Consider the following 20494-nt stretch of genomic DNA (forward strand, 5'->3'; position numbering starts at 1 on the left):
AACTGTATTTTCTGCTAAGTAATAAATTTCAGCAAAAGATTCGCCGTCCAAGAGCTTTTGAGTGGTTAAGACAAAATTAGTACCAATATTCAAAAATAATTATTCGTTGGGTATCCAAAATTGTATATGAATAGAATATTTTTTGTATATTCTGAAAGATTACTATAATATTATAGGAAGATTCATAAATATATTTTATGAATATTTCAAAAATGTGCCATTTGGATATTACTGGAATATTCTAAGGTAATATTCTTTGTACATTAAATGTTCTATTTTGAATATTCTACTAATATATAAAGGCCGTTTTACACTTAGCAAGTTTCTTGCCGCAGCGGAAAGAAACTTGCCAACGCATGCGCAGTACTGACACAGCTGATCAATTTCGGCAAGTTTCTTGCGCTTGCCGAGAGATCGGTCATGCTCGATTTTTCTTTCGACTTGCCGGCAAGTTTGGTGATTTTTATAGTAACAGTAACTTTTAGATCTTTAGGTTGTTTCTCTTCGTGACAAAGAACTGTTGGGGAGGGGTGAAGTGACGGGTGAAAAGCTCATTGTGTGTTGTGTTGTCAGTCAGTCCCTGTCGTTGTTTAGAATTTTTTTTGCAGTTTTTATTATTCGGTTTCTGGTTTGATATTCAAAAAGCTAAAATGTGCAGGTAATCTAGTGTGTTTTGTATAATAATAGTATAATATAGGTATAGTAGTAGTATAATATAGGTATAGTAGTAGTATAATATAGGTATAATTACTCTACTAATAAAAAACATTTCAGCAAAAAAGATGCAAGTTATGACTGGCCACGCTCTGCAGTGCAAACACTAATTGAACTGTATGAGCAACATGGATGCCTTTACATCACTTCAGATGCCAGTTACCAAAATAAAATCTCCAGAGAAAGTGCATTCCATAAAATAACTGAAGAACTAAACTCTAAAATGCTCACCAATTTGAGTATTTCAGAAGTTAAAACCAAGATTAAAAGACTGAGAACCCAATATTATGCGGAACTCAATAAAATAAAAAAAATGCAGTGTCAGGTGTAGGAACAGATGGGATATATGTACCAAAGTGATGGTGTTTTGAATTGCTAAATTTTCTGCAACTGGGGAACATTGTAAATCCTGGGCAAAGCAATTTAGCATCTCAAGAGTCAGGAGCATTACATCCTGAACAGCAGGTGGGTAATATAGTAAATTTTATTAGTACATAATATATTGTTGTTTAATTTTATTATAAGGGAGAACCAGAAACTATATTTGAGGGAACAATTGAAGAATTGGCAGATGCTGGGGTTGGGATAGATGAGCCTTTATTTTCGCCCACCTCTGTACCCACAACTTCAAGGCCTTCATCTTCCCTTGATACAGCAGCCCATACTTTCAAGAGAAAGCGTGGTGCTAGTGCAGCAGCAGCAGGACCTACGCCTGAAAGACTTCAAGCGATAACTGGCTTGCTTATCTCAGCTGCAACCACATTGAAGGATGCAGTTGCTGAAGAACCATTAAAACATGGCGCCTTTGCAAGGTATGTTGTGCAATAGTTTACTTATTTAAATCATTGCAGTAAACGGTTACTTTTGACAACTATAGGACTATTGCTGAAGAGATGCAGCATATAACCGACGAAGAGATACTCGATGATGTCAAGCGAACAATTTTTAATGCTGTATATGACGGTAAAAAGAAACAGAGGGTTCAAAACCGTGACATGGATATTTAATTTTAATCTATTTTTTTTTTCTGTGTTTACATATAATGTAAGGTTGTTTGTTTTCATTTTATCCTGTAATTTTAAAAATACAAAAATATAACTGGATGATGACCTTTCTGAGATCAACACACCATCAGAGGGGGGAACCTAATAGTTCCTGGGACTGTATTAGTAGGGCTGCAACTGTTTTATAAAACTGGGGAATAAAGCAACTGCCGTATTTACAAAACATGTAATAAATTAGCTTTGAAGTTGTTCTTAAAAACAGTAATAAAATCATAACCACTAAAAACTATTTCAAAGCTTTCCTGTTAACTAATCAGGAAAAGAGAGAGAGAGAGAGAGGAGTTTCACGTTAATATTTAAATTAATGGCGGGATAATCTCTTAGAACGAAATAAACTGCGCGGCAGCTGCTGAGAGAGTGACGCTGCCCGCCTGCGTAAAGCGTAATTTTCGTCTGTCTGGCCTTGTGTTTTGTCTGGCGACAAATTGCGGTGTTGCGAGATTTTGCTTGCTCGCAACATAACTCCCCCCCGTTGAGGCTATGTCCTCAACAATACTCTAGAGAAAAATTGAGAGAAAAGACCTTAAACACTTTATTTTTGTAAGAGAATCTATTCATACTTCGGCAAAGGGCATATCTTAGAGATAGAACGGGTGAGGACTCTAGTCGAAGTTCTGAGTTTAACCACTCTAACCTTATGGTCAGGTCCGGGAAATACTTCCACTATACGCGCAAGTGGCCATTTTAAAGGAATGCTCAATTCATCTTTCATCAATACAAGATCGCCAACTTCCAGGTTTTTCTGAGGGGCAAGCCATTTTGGACGTTTTTGAAGTAGGTTTAAGTACTCTACGCTCCATCTTTTCCAGAAATGTTGTCTCATTTGAGTTACTTGTTGGTAAAACTTTAACCGATTTTGGGGAACCTCACTTACATCCTTATCAGGATAACTTATTAAAGGTTTACCAATGAGGAAATGTCCTGGGGTTAGACTGCTTAAGTCAGAGGGGTCATTAGAAAATGGACAAAGCGGTCTTGAGTTTAGGATCGCTTCGATCTGACTAATGACTGTGTCAAATTGTTCATATGTGAGGGGAGTAGAACCGACTATTAAATCGGAGACCACCCCAGTGAGGGCTTCTGGGAGGAATAAATTTCCATTTGATGTAAAATTCATTCAAAAAGCCTTTGATGGTATTAAGATTTTGTGAATTTCTGAGGAAACTGTGTAATTCCTTAAGCTCATTTCTGGCTCCCAAAAAGTTAGTTGCGTTGTCACTCAGGATGACTGATGGGAGACCTCTTCGAGCCATGAAACGTTTCAAAGACATGATAAAATGTGCTGTGCTTAGGGAAGAGACTAGTTCCAGGTGGACAGCCTTGGTCGACATGCAAATGAAAAGAGCCAAGTACACCTTTACATTAGGCGCTTTTCTGAGAGAAGAAGCCTTTATTAAAAAGGGGCCAGCAAAGTCTACTCCGACTTCCTGAAACGGGTGGGTCATAGAAACTCGATTTTTTGGAAGATCTGCCATTTGCTGTTGGGCAGGTTGAGCCTTGAATCTGAAACAGGGCAAACAATGGTGTATCACCTTCTTAACTTCTCGAAGTCCATTTAAAGGCCAATATCGTAATCTGACATTTGAGAGAACAGTCTGAGCACCGCCATGAAGTAGCCTAATATGTTCTCTCTTTAGCATTAGAGACACTAGGGGACACTTGGAGGGTAAGAGTATTGGATTTTTTTTGAGTTTCGGGTATGTTTGCGTTTTTCAATCGACCACCTACGCACAAAAATCCTGATTGATTCAAAAAAGGATTTAAAGTATTAAGATTTTTATTGGAAAGACTTTTATTTTGATTTAGCTCTCTCAATTCAATGGCAAAATAAATTCTTTGAAGATGTTTGACAATAGTGGCTTCTGCATTGATCAGCTCATCGACTGTTAGGGGACCAGTGAATTTTTTACTAGGGTTTGAATTAGGGTAAGATTATGGGTAAATCGAAGAGTGTATGCTATTACTCTTTGAAGTCGAGAAAAAGAGGAGTATTTGGTGAAAAGACTATTCCAGAACATTTCATAGGCGGTATCTTTGGGTGATGCTGTCATCAGTGCGGTTTTTCGTTCTTCAGGGACATTAAGATTTAGTGAGATTTTTTGTTTAGCGCAAACAGCATTGGGGTCAAAATCAACGTCCTGGAGAAATTGAGGTCCGTGCCACCACAAGGAAGATTCTAAAAGTTTCCGCGCTGATGTTCCGCGCGAAAGCAGGTCTGCTGGATTGTTTTTTGAATCGACGTGATTCCATTGGAATTTTGCTGTAAGGTCTTGAATCTGAGAGACCCGGTTAGCTACAAAAACTTACTATTTTGAAGCGTGTGACTTAATCCAACAAAGAGCTATTTCGGAGTCAGTCCAAAGAAATACAGAGTTGATAAGAATCTGCTGAGAATAGATATTAATTATTCGATTTACTAGATTGGAAAGAAGAACCATAGCACAAAGTTCCAATCGTGGTAATGACACCGTTTTGATGGGCGCTATTCGGGACCTTGATGTAACAAGATTGCAAGAAGTTGAGCCATCAGAATAGTCTGCCTTGAAGTAAATACAAGCTCCATAAGCCTTTAGACTCGCGTCAGCAAACCCATGCACTTGAAGATTAACAATTTCTTTCTTGAGAAACAAATGGCGAGAAATTTTGAGGTGTGACAAATTAAGAGTGTCTTCAAGAAACGATTTCCATTCGTTTGTTTGACATTGATCCAGCTGAGAATCCCAACCAATTTTTTGCAACCAAAGAGATTGCATGAGCATTTTTCCAACTACAATTTTTGGGGCTATCAACCCTAGAGGGTCAAACATTTGAGCCAGTAATGAAAGGACCTTTCTTTTTGTCACATGGCCTGGTTGGAGATCTAGAGTGCAATCGGAAAGAGATATTGAGAGTTCGTCCGAGGGAGAATGCCATGCCAAGCCTAGAACCTTGTTTACAGTGTGGTCATTTGTCAGAATTTTGTCACTAGTTTGGGGAATTGCAGAAATCTGTGTTAAAAACTCTAGGTTATTCGAATTCCACTTGTGTAATTTGAAGTTGTGTTTGCTGAGTAGATGAGTCAATTGAATGTGAGTAGTTTGCAAATCATGTAAATCCTTGCAGGAATAAAGTATGTCATCCATATAGGTATGAAAGAGAAGTGCATCAGAGCCTAAGGGGTAATTTGAAGTATTTCGAGTTGCAATTTCATGAAGTGCTCGACTGGCTAGAAAAGGAGCGCAGTTTGTGCCGTAAGTCACAGTGTCCAACTGAATGTTTCTTAAAGGCATATTTGGAGAGGTCCTCCAGAGAATATTTTGAAGAGAGGCGTGATCAGGGTTTATTCTTATTTGCCTAAACATTTTCTCAATGTCGGCAGTGAAGGCACAGGAAAAGGTTCTAAACCTACACCAAGTGTCGTACAACTCTGGCTGTACTTGATATCCCTTTAGGCAGAGATCGTTAAAGGAAAAGCCGCTAGATGACTTGCACGACGCACACTGGTAGTTTTTTTAATTTCATTGGCATAAAAGAAATACTTGGAGTTTTATATATTTGGCTAAAAGTCATTCAAATGTCAAACAATGTTTTCAAAAAACAAGTTGGCTATGATAGAATGTCACATTCTTTTATTATTGTTTGATAGTGATTCGTCAAACTCAAATACATTATTTTTTTCTAGTAAGTTTTTTTGGATGCGTTACGAAGGTTTTGTTATTATAACTTAGTAGAAGACAAGTTTCATTTTTGTTTTAAAATGGATCCTAATTGTAGGGGTAAGTAGTAAGTTTTTCACATAAAAATGTTTGATCAAAAGTTTACTTTTAAATATTAATATACTCAAAATGGAAATGCGTTTTTACGTCACTATTAAGAGACAAAATTTTGAATGTTTTTTTTATGTTCCGCCCAAAATCCCACGGGTTTGTTTAGTGTTTTGTTGAAGAAACTTACTTAATAAACTGATGCTAAACAGAAACCTTGCTCATATTTGCACATAAGTCTAAAATGCGGGGTTAATTTTTTACTGACGTTTCAAAAGTTCAAAATGCTATACTTACCTATATTTTGTTCTGCTTACAGATGTGGACGAAAACTTTTTTATTATTAGTTACCAGGACCTTTTTGACATGGTTCAGAGTTTTTCCGATAAAAGTATTAATAGTAGATTCACTACTTTAGAAAATAAAATTTTAGAACTGACGAAAAATGAGCAACTCAGCAAGAACGAAAAAAGACATTTATCAAGATTTAAATCAGATTTTTTTAAAAAATGGATGGTTTCGTGTCGATCTAAAGACAGATTCATACAAACACATGCAAAATGGTTGAGTTTGCAAATGAAATCTTTCAAAAGAAGCAATCAAGTCAAACGAAAATCAAGCAATAAAGGTCGACCTAAAGTATCTTTTGAAGATAGCAGTGATCGTTCCAAAAGAATGAAAACTAGCAATTTGCGAAATACATCTAGTGCAGTATCTAACTCGCCTATGCAACGCAAATGAATTTTCGTGCCGAAGGAAACAATCAAGCTGCAAAAATACTCAAAGACATTACCAATACACCATCAAAAGCTCACGAGTATTGCAACGCCTTAAAAAATCAAACAACAACTTATACTAAATTGAGTGCTGATGAGGCACTTTCTCTTCTAATAGAAGCAAAGTTAAGCAAGAGTCAATACAATTTAATCAGGCGTCAAGTCAAAGAAAAAAACTGTCATATTTATCTTTCCTATGATGAAATCCTTAAAGCAAAGAAGCGATGTTACCCTAACTCAATAATTGTCTCTTCGGATACTGTAGCCGAAGTTCCAATGCAGTCAATGCTGAATCATACTTGCGAAAGATTGCTTCAGTTACAAGAAGAAGTTATTGATAGTTTAAACTCCTGCTCAAACGTAAATTTAGTTTTAATATGTAAATGGGGCCTAGACGGTTCTTCAGGTCAATCGGAGTACAAACAAAAATTTGACAAAACCGGTAGTTCTGACTCTAGTATAGTATTGACATCATTAGTACCCATAAGGCTTATACAGTGTGTACCAGCCAAGTGGAATAAATTCGTTAATAAATAAACGGTGGCTTTTTGGGAAAAACGCTCGGACACGTCGATTTGTATCTTTAGTTGCGCTTTTTTTTCAAAAAAAACTTTTTATACAGGGTGTGTCATGCCACAGTGGCCAATAAACAACAACAACTTTCTTATTTTAAATGCAACACCCTGTATATTATTTAATTTTTGGATTCCTCAGAAAATTCTAGACATATTTCATGTACAATGTCCTATACCTATCTTCAACTGTTTCGGAAATATTAAGTGTTTTCGGATTTATTGCAACAATTAACATGGAAAACAGAAAATTATTTGATTACAGAAATTCGCTGCAACACACTCAATACTTATTTCCCATTTAGGTTTTGATAATGAGAAAGTAAGCAAAAACCATTTTAGCGTTCCTTCTTACTGATATGAAATAAAAGAACTATAAAAAGTCTTGTTTACTTGCGTTGAAAACGCACGGCCTTAGCAGAGTGTTGTCTGTCTGCATGACAGTAGTGATTAGTGTCAGTGTTATAGTCGCTTTAATTTCGTTAACTCCATAATATCAGAAAAATGGTTTATTTAACAGAAATGCACAAAATAACAATTCTACAGATGATTGGTTATGGAGACAACATACGGACACAAAGTGAAGTTGCTCGGTTATTTCATGAAAAATTTCCAGATTTGCCGCCTATATCCCAAGGGACAATTAGTAAAATAGAAAAGCAGTTTCGCGAGCTTGGTCATGTAAGAACGATAAAAAAAGCAGCTGCCAATACAATAAATGATGAAACCAAATTGGATATTATGCTTGAGTTTGAAGAAAACCCACATAATTCTAGTCGAAAAGCTGCCCCACTGTTCAATGTTGGCCATTCATCAATTTTTCGAACATTAAAAGAAAATAAAATGCATCCCTATAAACTGATACCAACTCAGGAGCTCCTGGAAGACGATTTTGATAGGCGACTCTATTTTTGTGAACAAATGATGGCAATGCTTGATAACAATGTGATGCAGTTAGAACATGTTCTTTTTTCTGATGAGTGCACGTTTACACTTCACGGTCATGCTAATCGTCAAAATTGCCGCTATTGGTCTGCACAAAGTCCTCACTGGATGAGGGTAGAACATACACAATATCCCGAAAAGGTTAATGTTTGAGCAGGAATTGTTGGAGATCATATCATAGGTCCCTTTTTCATTGATGGCAATTTAAATGGAGATAATTATTTAGCACTGCTCCAAAATGATGTCGTGCCGACTTTGACAAACTTATATTCTGATCCAGCAAACCCACAAGTTCCTGCGAATATGATATGGTTTCAGCAAGATGGAGCACCGCCCCATTATCAAATAAATGTCCGGCAGTACCTTAACCAAATATTTCCAAATCGGTGGATAGGGAGGCGAGGATCGATGGAATGGCCAGCACGATCCCCTGATCTGACGTCATTAGACTTCTTCTTATGGGGATATGTCAAAAGTATTGTATACCAAATTAAACCCCTCGACTTAGCTGACTTAAGAAGACGAATAACGCATGCGATTAGATCGGTCACACCTGAGATGTTGAGTAACGTTAGAAGAAATTTCTACACAAGATTAGGATGTTGCCAAGACGTTCGCGGCGAACATTTTGAACATCTCCTACATTGACATTTATGTTTTTCTTTGTTTTTACAATATTAAGAAATAAACGGTATTACTTTTTAGTTTTTCAGTGTATTGCAGCGAATTTCTGTAATCAAATAATTTTCTATTTTCCATGTTAATTGTTGCAATAAATCCGAAAACACTTAATATTTCCGAAACAGTTGAAGATAGGTATAGGACATTGTACATGAAATATGTCTAGAATTTTCTGAGGAATCCAAAAATTAAATAATATACAGGGTGTTGCATTTAAAATAAGAAAGTTGATATTGGCCACTGTGGCATGACACACCCTGTATAAAAAGTTTTTTTTGAAAAAAAAGCGCAACTAAAGATACAAATCGACGTGTCCGAGCGTTTTTCCCAAAACGCCACCGTTTATTTATTAACGAATTTATTCCATTTGGCTGGTACACACTGTATATCGTACAGAAACCAATAAAAATAATCAAATAATTTGACAAAATGTAAGAACATCATCGCCTCGTTTTTGTCGTCCTTTAAAATTACAGTTCATTCACGAAACAACAGAGCTAATTAAACTAGAAAAAGAGTTTGTGGACCGTCAAATTAATAATATCGTTCCATTTACCTGTACCATTAATAACTCAAATGTAACGGTTAATTTTGAACTACATTTTACAATGATTGACGGTAAAGTTTGCAATTCTTTAACTTCAAACAAATCTACTCAAAGATGTTATATTTGTGGAGCCTGTTCTAAAGACTTTAATAATATCGACAATATTGTTCTACGACCAGCAAATACTGATAACTTTAAGTATGGCCTGTCTACTTTACATGCTTGGATACGTTTTTTTGAATGTCTCTTACATTTAGCTTATAAAATGGATATTAAAAAATGGCAAGCTAGAAGTGATATTGATAAACAAATTGTATTGGATACCAAAAAGCGTATTCAAGGGCAATTGCGCAACCAGATAGGGCTTATTGTTGATAAGCCTAAGCCCGGTTTTGGTAGCTCCAATGATGGTAACACAGCTCGTAGGTTCTTTGAAAATGTAGAAGTAGTATCAAATATAACCAAAATTGACAAACAATTAATTACAAAATTTCATGTAATATTGCAAACTTTATCGTCTGGATTTGACATCAATACAGATAGATTTAAGGAATATGCGTTAACAACTGCAAGACTTTTTGTGACATTGTATCCTTGGTATGCCATGCCTCCAACTATACACAAAATTTTAATACATGGCTTTGAAGTTATTAAATCATTTTGCTTGCCAATAGGACAATTATCCGAGGAAGCACAAGAGGCACGCAACAAGGATATCAAGAAGTATAGATCGGATTTTTCCAGAAAAACATCCAGAAAAGATAACATACGAGATATAATAAATCGCCTTCTGGTTTCGTCAGATCCTTGCATCTCGAGTTTACGTAAACTACCTATTAAAAAATTAAAATGTTTCCTTCCTGAAACTTTTGAGTTATTAGATACTCCAAAAGTAAACAATTCCACGGAAACTAAGTTTTTAGAGTTAAGTAGTTCTGATGAAGAATAAAAATATTATTAGGTATTTTTTTTAATTAAAAAGATGTTTTTGATATTTTTAATGAATTATGTATGATATATAAGACCTTAAAATGAAATCATTAGACACATTGAACCGAATATTACCATTCAGCACTTTACTTTAACTAACAACTATTTATCTTTATGAAATACTCTGTATATTATATTGTGCGACTATTAATTTCTTTAAAAACCTGCTTAAAAAATTCCATTGTGTCATTTATTAAAAAATTCCTTAACTGTATTTGACTCTTTTAATTATTGCCTAGATTTTTTAAAAATCGACCACTGTGCGACGCGTTAAATACCACTCTAAGCTTTGTGTTCGCGCTGGATTCTCGTAGCACACAATGGTGGGGCATAAAATATTTGGGCTGGTTATTACTTGATTTGAGAGATAGTGGAACGTAATGTGCGTGATTTAAGTTGACATATTCTTCAATGAACTGATTATACTTCTGAAAGAGTTGTGGATCCTTTTTAAACCGCTTCTCTAAGTTTTCAAGCCTTTTCAAAGCAATAGAAAAAGTGTCACCTAATTTTTCTAGTTCATAAGGACCCTTTAGAGGAAGATCCACTTGAACTGTACCACATTCCAGAACCAAAAAGGAAGATTGAAAAATCTGTTCTGCTAGAGCGTCTTCAGGGGCTTGGCTCTTAATTGCTGAGACTTCTTCAAGGGTCCAAAATTTTGTGAGCAGGGAGTCTAAGTTCTCTGATTGAAGAGCCGTTTGAGTGCATAAGGATACGTTAAGCATTGAATTTCTGTCTTGATTGCGTGTAAATTCCGCTGGAAGGTTTCCTACGATAATCCAACCAAGATGTGTGCTTTGGAGAATAGGTAAATTTTTGCCTAAGCGAATAAAACCTTCACATAGCATGTCACTATAGATACTAGCGCTTAGTAAATCATCTATATGACCAGGGTCAAAAAAGGTAGGGTCAGCAAGTTCAAGAACTGGAGGAATGTTCAATTTTTTAAAATCAATTGGAATCTGAGGAAGTTTGCATGTTATATTATCTAAAATGGCACACCGAACCTCGAAGTCTAATTTAGACGGGATTAAGAGATCAACCATTTTTTGTGACATAGTAACATTTTTACCAATTCCGAGAATATTTAAATTGACATCATAAGGTTTGAGTTTAAGCTTGTTAGCAAGAGTCTGTGTTATAAAATTCGTTTGACTGCCATTGTCAAACAAAATCCTGGCTAGTATGGGTTCCTTGTCTTTTGAGTAAAGTGTCACTAAACCAGTAGCGAGAAGAACTTGTGAGTGGTTTGAAGAAAAGTTAGTGACGCTTAAAGGGTTATCTTCAGGATTCAAATTTGAGAAAGTTTGAGAGTGAGGTTCAGAAATTAATTCTTTTTTTGAACTTGAGTAGTTTGATGTAGAGTTATGGGATTGAGCTTGATTAAGACATCCTTCCCTAGAGAAATTATCTGCTCGATTATCTGTGGGGATTTGAGAGCTTGCTAATGGTAAGTAATTTTGCTGAGAGATACGATTCGCCGGCAGAGATTCAGAGATATTGTCTCTCCTAGAGTTATTGTAGTCATTGTGTAAAAGAGTGTGATGTTTTCTTGAACATACTCGGCAAAACTGGGATGATGTACACTTATTTGAGACATGTTTGCTACCTAGACAATTGAAACAGAGTTGGTTGGCTGAGACAAATTGAGACTTCTCTTTAAAATTTAAGTTTTTAAATTGTGCGCAAGTGTAAATCTTATGAGATGTTTGTTTGCAAAAAATACAGACAATTTTTATGTTGTTCACATTACACGGCTTGGAGTTTTGATGTTGAAACTCATTATCTAGTTTCACATTTCCTAATAGAGTGGTTTTATGACTAAATTTGGGTTTAACGTCTAAATTTTTTGTTGAAAATGAGTCTCCCAAATGCATTGTTTCCAGAATCAAGCAACGTCTTTCTAGTATGTCGAAGAACTCTTTGAGAGTTGGAAACGTGTTGCTGTCTCTCTGTCTCTCTTCTTCATACACCCTTTTTGAAGCAAAGTCTAATTTCCTACTTAAAATATTGATTAAAATTATATCCCAGTGTTCTACAGGACAGTTAACGACTTCTAGTGCGACAATATTACTTTTACATTGGGTTAAAAAATCCCTAAGTATCTGTGACGTACATTTTGATATCTTTGGATAGTCAAGAATAAAATTCAAGTGAGTATTTACAATAAAGAGCTTAATTTCAAATCTAGTCTTTAAAATATCTAAAGCTACAACAAAATTATTATTGGTAAGTTCTAAACTTCCAATAAGCTTGAGGGCTTCACCTTTAAGGTAAGTTTTGAGATACATAAACTTCTCTATATTTGATAGTCCATCATCCTCTACTATAAGCGCAGTAAAGAGCTCAATAAATGACGTCCACTCAGTGATATTTCCAGAAAAAGTAGGGATAGATATAATTGGGAGTTTCACATTTTGTTTGGGTACGCGAGAACTACTAGCAACCGAAATTGTTTCAACATTTTCCGACCTAGGTGCGCTTAAGTGATCGAGTTCTGCTTTTAAATCTGCTAAGAGTGAAAAACACTTATCCTCTATGTCCTGTCTATTTTCAGAATCGGTTTCGTCAACATCTAAATCTTCTATTTTATCCTGAATGTCGCTATAATTATCAAGCTGAGACTTTAATGTTTCAAATCTTAAAGTAAACGAGTGAACATTTTGTTCTTTGCCTTTATTTGAATTAAACCACGTTTGCACGCGTGTAATAGAAGCCTTGACGCGAGTTCTGGATCTTAGTAAGGCTTCCATTTTGAGAGTTTAGCTTAAAAGCGAAAAAAAATCTTGTAAGGACAAAATAAAGCGGGTTGATACATTAACTTTACAATAACTAAGTAACTTGCTAGTTTATCAGTCAATTGCGGCAGCACCACACAGTAATATCCAAGCAAACGCAAGATCCGAACACAACAAATCAAATAGCAAAATTGTAACGATCTTACCTAGTCTCTGCTTAACTATCGAGTTTCACTACCGCGCACATACACTGTTCACTACTGTTAATGAAAGTTTTCATTTTTGACCTTGATCATACTGCTTCCAGACCAAAAGACCAAAAAAATGAGGTAAGTTTTAATCTATTTTCTTTCCGGAAAACAGATCCGGCTCGAAGGACCATTTAATGGATGGACCTTTCTGAGATCAAACACACCATCAGAGGGGGGAACCTAATAGTTCCTGGGACTGTATTAGTAGGGCTGCAACTGTTTTATAAAACTGGGGAATAAAGCAACTGCCGTATTTACAAAACATGTAATAAATTAACTTTGAAGTTGTTCTTAAAAACAGTAATAAAATCATAATCACTAAAAACTATTTACAAGCTTTCCTGTTAACTAATCAGGAAGAGAGAGAGAGAGGAGTTTCACGTTAATATTGAAATTAATGGCAGGATAATCTCTTAGAACGAAATAAACTGCGCGGCAGCTGCTGAGAGAGTGACGCTGCCCGCCTGCGTAAAGCGTAATTTTCGTCTGTCTGGCCTTGTCCCGGGAGGGTCTCTCGAGCGAGTAGATAAGCTCGCACAAGAGAGGTTGCGACTCTAAGGATACGCTAAGGATACGGTGCAATACCTGGGCATAACGCTTGACGCAAAGTTGAACTTTCAGGGGCACATAGAAGACGTACGGGCTAGAGCCAGCAAGCTAGCGCCGAGATTGAGAGCTCTGCTCCGATCGCGAGCGGACTGCACCAAGGACACAGCAAAAACACTGTACGAGCGTGTAGTACTCCCAGGGCTCTTATACGGGGCAGAAATCTGGGGCGACAGGGCTGGCAAAGTGGCAATTAAGAAACAGCTCCTCATAGCGCAAATAATGTTTTTGAGATCGGTGGTGTCGGCTTACTCTACGACCTCCACTCAGGCACTCTTGATCCTGGCGGGCATCATCCCGCTTCATATCGAGGCAGAAAAAAGGGCAACGGCATACGCCGACAAGCAAATTAAGAACACCGAGCAAAGAATTCGAGACAGGTGGAACTTCGAAGAATTGAACTGCTTTAAGCAAATGGCCACAAAAGAACCGCGGTGGCAAACTCGAGTTGATTTGTTCATCGACTACAGCTCCACAAAAAATGCCGTCGCCTGGGTCAAAAAGCAGGGGGCGGAGCTAACATCGGGACACGCCCCAAGGGCGCTTACTGCTGGCGATACAGTGGCCGGAGAGATCGAAGCGATTCACACGGGTCTGAACGCAATAAACACGCAGAACGCAAACGTGCACGTCTGGTCAGACAATAAACAGGCAATAGAGGCAATCAACTGTGGCAAGACGAAATCGGAACTGGTGGCAAAAATACAAGCTACTCTGAGAAGGCTCATGCAAAACAACTGGGCACGCATTGATTGGGTGCAGTCAAAAGACAGCTTCCAGTACAGCTTTTCGAGCATCCTTAGGCACGCAAACTTTCCATAGATCGGCCATTTCGTTCTCAGTCAAGTCGGTCATGTCCCAGAAATGTCGACAGAGACGGCCATTGCGCACACAAAAATCCGGAAAAGCTTCGGGGTTCTTTTCCACGGCGGTTTTCTTCGAACTGTACCAAGGACAAGGTACGAAGTCTTCGAGAGCGGAAACGGGGTCCACTTCGTCTTCAGGCTTGCCTACCGGACTCCTAGACAAAGCATCGGCTACCTTATTAAGTATTCCCTTACGGTATTTAATTTCGAAGTCAAACTGTTGCAAGTACACACTCCATCGAGCCAAACGGCCGGACGGGCTCTTTAAGGAGTGTAACCAGCGGAGCGACTGGTGGTCAGTCACTACGGTAAACCGGTAGCCCTCTAAGTACGGTCTCATCTTTTCGGTGCCCCAAACTATGGCCAGACACTCTTTTTCAGTCACGGAGTACTTCTTTTCGGCGGCGGACAGACTACGGCTGGCGTACGCTATGACATGGTCACCATCGGTGTCATGCTGAATTAGAGCTGCCCCTAATCCAGCGTCGGAGGCGTCAGTCTGTAAAATAAACGGCTTGGTAAAGTCAGGACAGGTTAGTACGGGCGCCTCTGTAAGCCGGATTTTTAACTGCTCAAATGCAGCCTGCTGTTCTTCCTGCCATTGCCAGCCGTACGTTTTTCTTTAACAGGCGGTTCAACGGGGCGGCTAATTGTGAGAAATTTTCCACAAAACGGCGGTACCACGATGCAACTCCCAGAAATCTTCGTACACCCCTCACGTTAGTCGGCGGCGGTAAACTGAGTATTGCCGAGACCTTTTCCGGGTCAGTGCGGATTCCCTCGGATGTGACAAAGTGACCCAAATACCGGAGCGATCGGCGCCCGAATTGACACTTCTCTGGATTCAATTTCAGGTTGGCGGCTCGTAGACGGTCAAATACCTGTTTTAAAAAGTGTAAATGCTCGTTAAATGTCTCGCCCAGTACTATTATGTCATCTAAATAGGCGAAACAGTACGGCTCTAACTCAGGCCCGATCACACGGTCCATTAGGCGCTGAAAGGTGGCGGGGGCGGAATGAAGACCAAACGGCATTACTCGGAACTGGAACAGGCCTCTACCCGGTACGGTAAACGCGGTAATCGGTTTACTTTCTTCCGGCAACGGTACTTGCCAATAACCCTGTTTCAGGTCTATACTAGAAATGTATCTGGCTCTGCACAGCTTGTCTAGTATTGCGTTGATGAACGGCAACGGGTACGCATCCGGACGAGACACAGAGTTCACCTTCTGAAAATCGATACAGAACCGGTGCTTACCATCCTTTTTCTTGACAAGCACCACCGGCGAGCTCCAGGGGCTCATGGAAGGCTCAATAACGCCCTCTTCCAGCATCCGATCAACCTCTGTGTTGATCACTTCCTGCATTTTCGGATTGCGGGGCTGGTATCTTTGTTTTATTGGGTCGCTTTGTGTCAAGTTAATGTGGTGGTAAATCAGCGGTGTTGTGCCCTCTATTGACTCAAAACTCGGCAGTTCGGCGGCCAAAAAGTTCTGAAGTCGGTCCTCTTCATCGGCGGTTAGCAGCAGTTTCGGCGGTGCGGTAAGACCCAACGGACTGCATGGAAGAGGCAGCGGTACTACGGAAACCTGACTGGTGCTTAGATCAATCTGAAAAGCATGTTGTTTTAACAAATCCATGCCAAACACAACGTCGGAAGTGAGATCTGGCAAATAGCTCAGATCCGCCTGCAAACTAAGATCATTAATAGAGACGGTAAGCCGGAAAGCTTCGGTGATCTTGACCACGCCTCCACTAGCAACTTGAGCGGAACTGGTGTGCGGGGTGATCTGTTGCGAACGTTTAGCAACACACAACTCCCTAACGGCGTCACCTATGAAAGAATGAGCTGCTCCGGTATCTATTAATGCCCTAAACGGTTTTTCTAAGATTGTAACAGGCAGGTGCGGACGGCAATCTTCTTTTGTACGGACAGGCAAGGTTTCGGTTTGACGGTGCTGGACGGACCTTGCTGCAATGCAACACCGATCTAGTTTCCCGGCTGGCAGGTGCAATCCCGGCTCAATACACCGGCCTTGCCACAACGGGAGCAAAAGAGCCTTGCCTGGTTTCTACAGGCCGAACGGTAATGGCCTTTTTGACCGCAGTTCCAGCATTGAGGGCCGTTATCCGTAGCCTGTTGGCTTGGTCCGGCCCGTTCTTCGGTCCCAGTGGATGGTCTAGCTGGCGCCACTGCCGTTGGCCCAATTGCCCGGTTTGCTTGATTATCTGTAAATTGACGGTTGTTAGTAAAATTTCGGGGCACTGAGAAAGGCCGTGACGACGGTACGGAGGCGGGAATTATAGGCGGCGGCGGTGAGTGCAGCTCCTTGAACAATAGTTCGGTTTCTCGAACCGATCGGGCAAAGCTGGTGCGATCCGAAAAATCGCCCCGACGGATTTGTTGTCGGTACTCCGGCAACAAATTACGATAGAGCCACCTCAGCTCTTCTTCCGGGCTAATCCCTCCATGACGGCGGATTAACGTCTGTAGCTCAGTTATATACGCCCCGGCCGATTCATTCGGTCGCAGACGTCGCCGACTGATTTCCAGCTCCAAATCTTCGGCATAATTTATGGGGAAGTAGAAGCTGCGAAAATCAGCCAGAAACTGCCCCCAGGATCGCCAACTTCCCCTGTTGTTACGGAACCACAATGCGGTCTCACCCTGTAACAAATCAGGCATATGTGGCAATAAAACGTCCATGGAAATGCCTTGAGCATCACAGAGCTCTTGGACACGTTCCACAAATGCAACGGGGTCGTTTCGGCCATCAAAGTACACTTTCCAGTTGTGTACTTGCACATGGGCAGTCGGCGGCGGTACGGTGGTAAACGGGGATCCAGAAACGGCGGGCGGTAAGTGAACGGTCGGCGGCAGGGCAAACGTGACGGCTGGCAAGCCTGTCATAGTGACAGGAGGCGTTGTCACCACAGAAGTACCTGTAACAGTCGTAAAATACCGGGTGGTCGTCGACGTTACGGCGGTAGTGGTTGGCGGTGACAGTGGGTGGTTTGGAAACCCAACAACCGGTACTGCAGGAAACGCAAACTGTTGCAAGTGTGGGGACGGTGTTGCCACACCCTCACGCATGTAAACTTACTGAGTTGACCCTGCAACTCGTCCTTTTTCAACCCGTAAATCCAACTCACCCTCACGTCAGTCGGTCCCGGTACTACTGACAACTCCATGTTGTCGCTGTCTCGACCCTCGGTCACTCCACCAGCGGCCCTGTCTCCGCTGTAGCCTTCCTCGTCCATTTCTCTTCAGCTAAAGAAAACCGGCAAAAGAAAACAGTCTATAATAAAGGGGAAAAAAAAAAATCGGTCCCTGCTCGGGCGCCAAATTTGTAGCGCTTTTCTCGCGGTTTTCTTCGGTTACGTTGCCTCGGGCGCCACCTTCGTTATTTATAGTGGCTGAAGGTCCACTTTGCGGTACCTGGGTAGCCTTTAGACAGCTGGAGAAAAGTTCCAAAGGGTTCGGGAAGAAAACAAAATTAAAACAACTGTTTTCACTAATTGCACTGTATTACGGCTCTCAATACTTACAGTAAATACTCACGGTAACGAATACCCAATGAAACGGAAATTACCTTATACGGTGGTACGGGGAAAGCGTGTAACGATAATGAAAACTACCTACGGACCCTTCACTACTGATTAGCCTGACTACGGTAGATTAAAACTGACTGTGACACGGTGAAAGAACGGCGGTACGGTACGGTTATGTAAAACTGACTATTCGGCGCCGGAATTCGTTCCAAAACCCAATGAGGCCCAATTACGTGACCAGCGGTGTTCCCGTCACTCGACCTAACTTCTAGGTGCCTCTCCCCGATTCCCCGGGGTTCGACAAATAGAGCCTCCGTTGCACACTGTTTCCCCAAGCATGCAACAGAGGTTTGAAGTCTCGTGGCGTTGCCAGTCACACAGCCGCTAATCCCTCCAGTATCCCCAAACCCGTTTACTGCTCCGTTTCCCCGGAGCTAAGCAAACGAGTCACAGGTTTCACCGTTCCCGCTTGCTACACCGTTTCCCCGGTGTTCAACAAACAGGAACAGGACCAGAAGGATTACCTGACTGTTTCACAAACAAAGTAACTGAAGCCGGCGCCGTTTCACCAGAAATACCCTCTAACGGAAAACCCCGGAAAAATATAGCAAATGCCTCAAATGAAAATCCCCGGACAAATTTAGTGAATGCCCCAAATGAAAAATCCCCGGACAAATATAGCAAATGCCCCAAATGAAAATCCCCGGAGAAATACTGAAAATCCCCCAAACGGAAACCCCGGGAAAATACTAAAAATGCCCCAATTTACAGTCTATTAAAATAACTATAGTTAACGGTACGGGTTTTAAACAGCAAACAGAACAAATACCGGACGGTCGGTATGTGTCTATTTTTTACTTACAAATTCGCGGAGATAAGAGATAACGGTCGGCACGGATCGGCTTAGCTGGCTGGTTTCGATCTTTTGATGATCGAAGAATCCCTATTTTCCGGCTCGGGGCCTTCTTTTATACACAAATCCCACGGTGGGGGCTGTTAGTGGCGGTACCCACTCTCAGCGCCCACCGAACCATTTCGAACGGCCCCGGACGGTCCCGATAGAATCGACGCCACGACGGCCTCGGTCTAGCACCCAGCAGTGAAGGTCACGCGTATTTTAACTAAATCAGCGAAAAATTAGTAACTTCGTTACAAAACCATCGATGAGCAATGGAACTTATTTTTGTCGGAATTTACAATCCTGTTTAATCAATGTTTTCCTCAGAAATTAGTAACAAATAAAAGCAGAAATAAGTGCAAAACATTCTACAAATCGGATGAATTAAATGAGTGCAAGCTAGATTTGCTACTTCAGCTGTCAAGACATGATATAAGATTTAAACCTCAGTATATCACTGTAAAAAAAGGAATATGACAACATTTTATTAACATCAAGAGCGGATAGTTATAAAAAACAAATAGAATCTTCTGACAATAAAAATAAATGTATGTGGTCAATTTGTAATGAGATATTGGGGAAAACTCAGTGTTGGCTTGAGACTGATATAGCGGGTGATCCTTGTGTTATAGCAAATAAATTTAACGACAAATTCTTGTCGTTGGTCCCTGATATATTGGAAAATATGCAGCACACGGAGTAACATTCCTAGGTCTACAAGAAACAGGTTGATCATTTTTTAAACCAATTCGCATTTCAAAAGCAACATTGGGTCTCTCAGGTCTGGGAGCCTGTAAATATTCATTTAAAAACTGAGTTTCTACAGTGTGAATAACATCAGAAGGTAAATTTGGGTTTATTTTCAAGGAATCACCAAGATTAACGTCATAATCAATTAAAAGTAGCTCTTGCTCAAAATTATCTAAAGCTTGGTCAAGATTAAGTGATTCAGACAATTCTGAAGATTTTCCATTAGAAATGTACTCAACCATAACATTTCTACCTAAAGTAATTTGAAAGTTTTCTAGAGATGTGAAATCACGACCAATAATCGCAGGTTGTGACATTGTATCGTCACTGACAACATGAAAAATTATGGGAATATCCAAATTATTAATCATAACAGACCCATCAAAAATCCCTAAAATGTTTAAAGTTAAACATTCTTCTCATCTCATATTTTAGGCCTTGCCAGTCTAACAGTACGTATTCTGGCTTTGAATGGTACCACGTCTTGGCTTGATCTGTAAACTTCCCAACAACTATTAAGGTCATCAGACACACCTTGGGCGGGACTTCATAAGTTAACTCCACAGTTTCCACACGTTGTAACCAGGTTTCAATATCTTGGCCTTGTCCACTAAATTCCGGTAGTAACATAGCTATTTCAGCGTTCGAGTACCTTTTCCTTCCTTCATTTGCTTGTTGCTCGGGATTTCCCTGTCCTTCAAGGTTAACTTGGCCTCTACTAGCCCTGATTTCTTCATAACTAATCATGGCTCTAACTGTTGCCTGTACAATGTCGTCTATTAACACTGCTCCGGCATT

At 39.9% G+C, this 20494-nt stretch overlaps 1 long non-coding RNA gene across 1 annotated transcript; it reads left to right on the forward strand.

Moving 5' to 3' along the window:
• Positions 1-327: 327 nt before the first annotated feature.
• Positions 328-1705, forward strand: LOC145736762 (uncharacterized). Its single transcript, XR_014180101.1, has 3 exons — positions 328-1179; positions 1240-1526; positions 1592-1705. It is a non-coding gene; the product is annotated as an uncharacterized LOC145736762 (long non-coding RNA).
• Positions 1706-20494: the final 18789 nt, after the last annotated feature.

Source organism: Ips typographus, linkage group LG12 (assembly GCF_016097725.1).
Source record: "Ips typographus isolate SLU linkage group LG12, UJ_Ityp_2.0, whole genome shotgun sequence".
Classification (NCBI taxonomy): domain Eukaryota; kingdom Metazoa; phylum Arthropoda; class Insecta; order Coleoptera; family Curculionidae; genus Ips; species Ips typographus.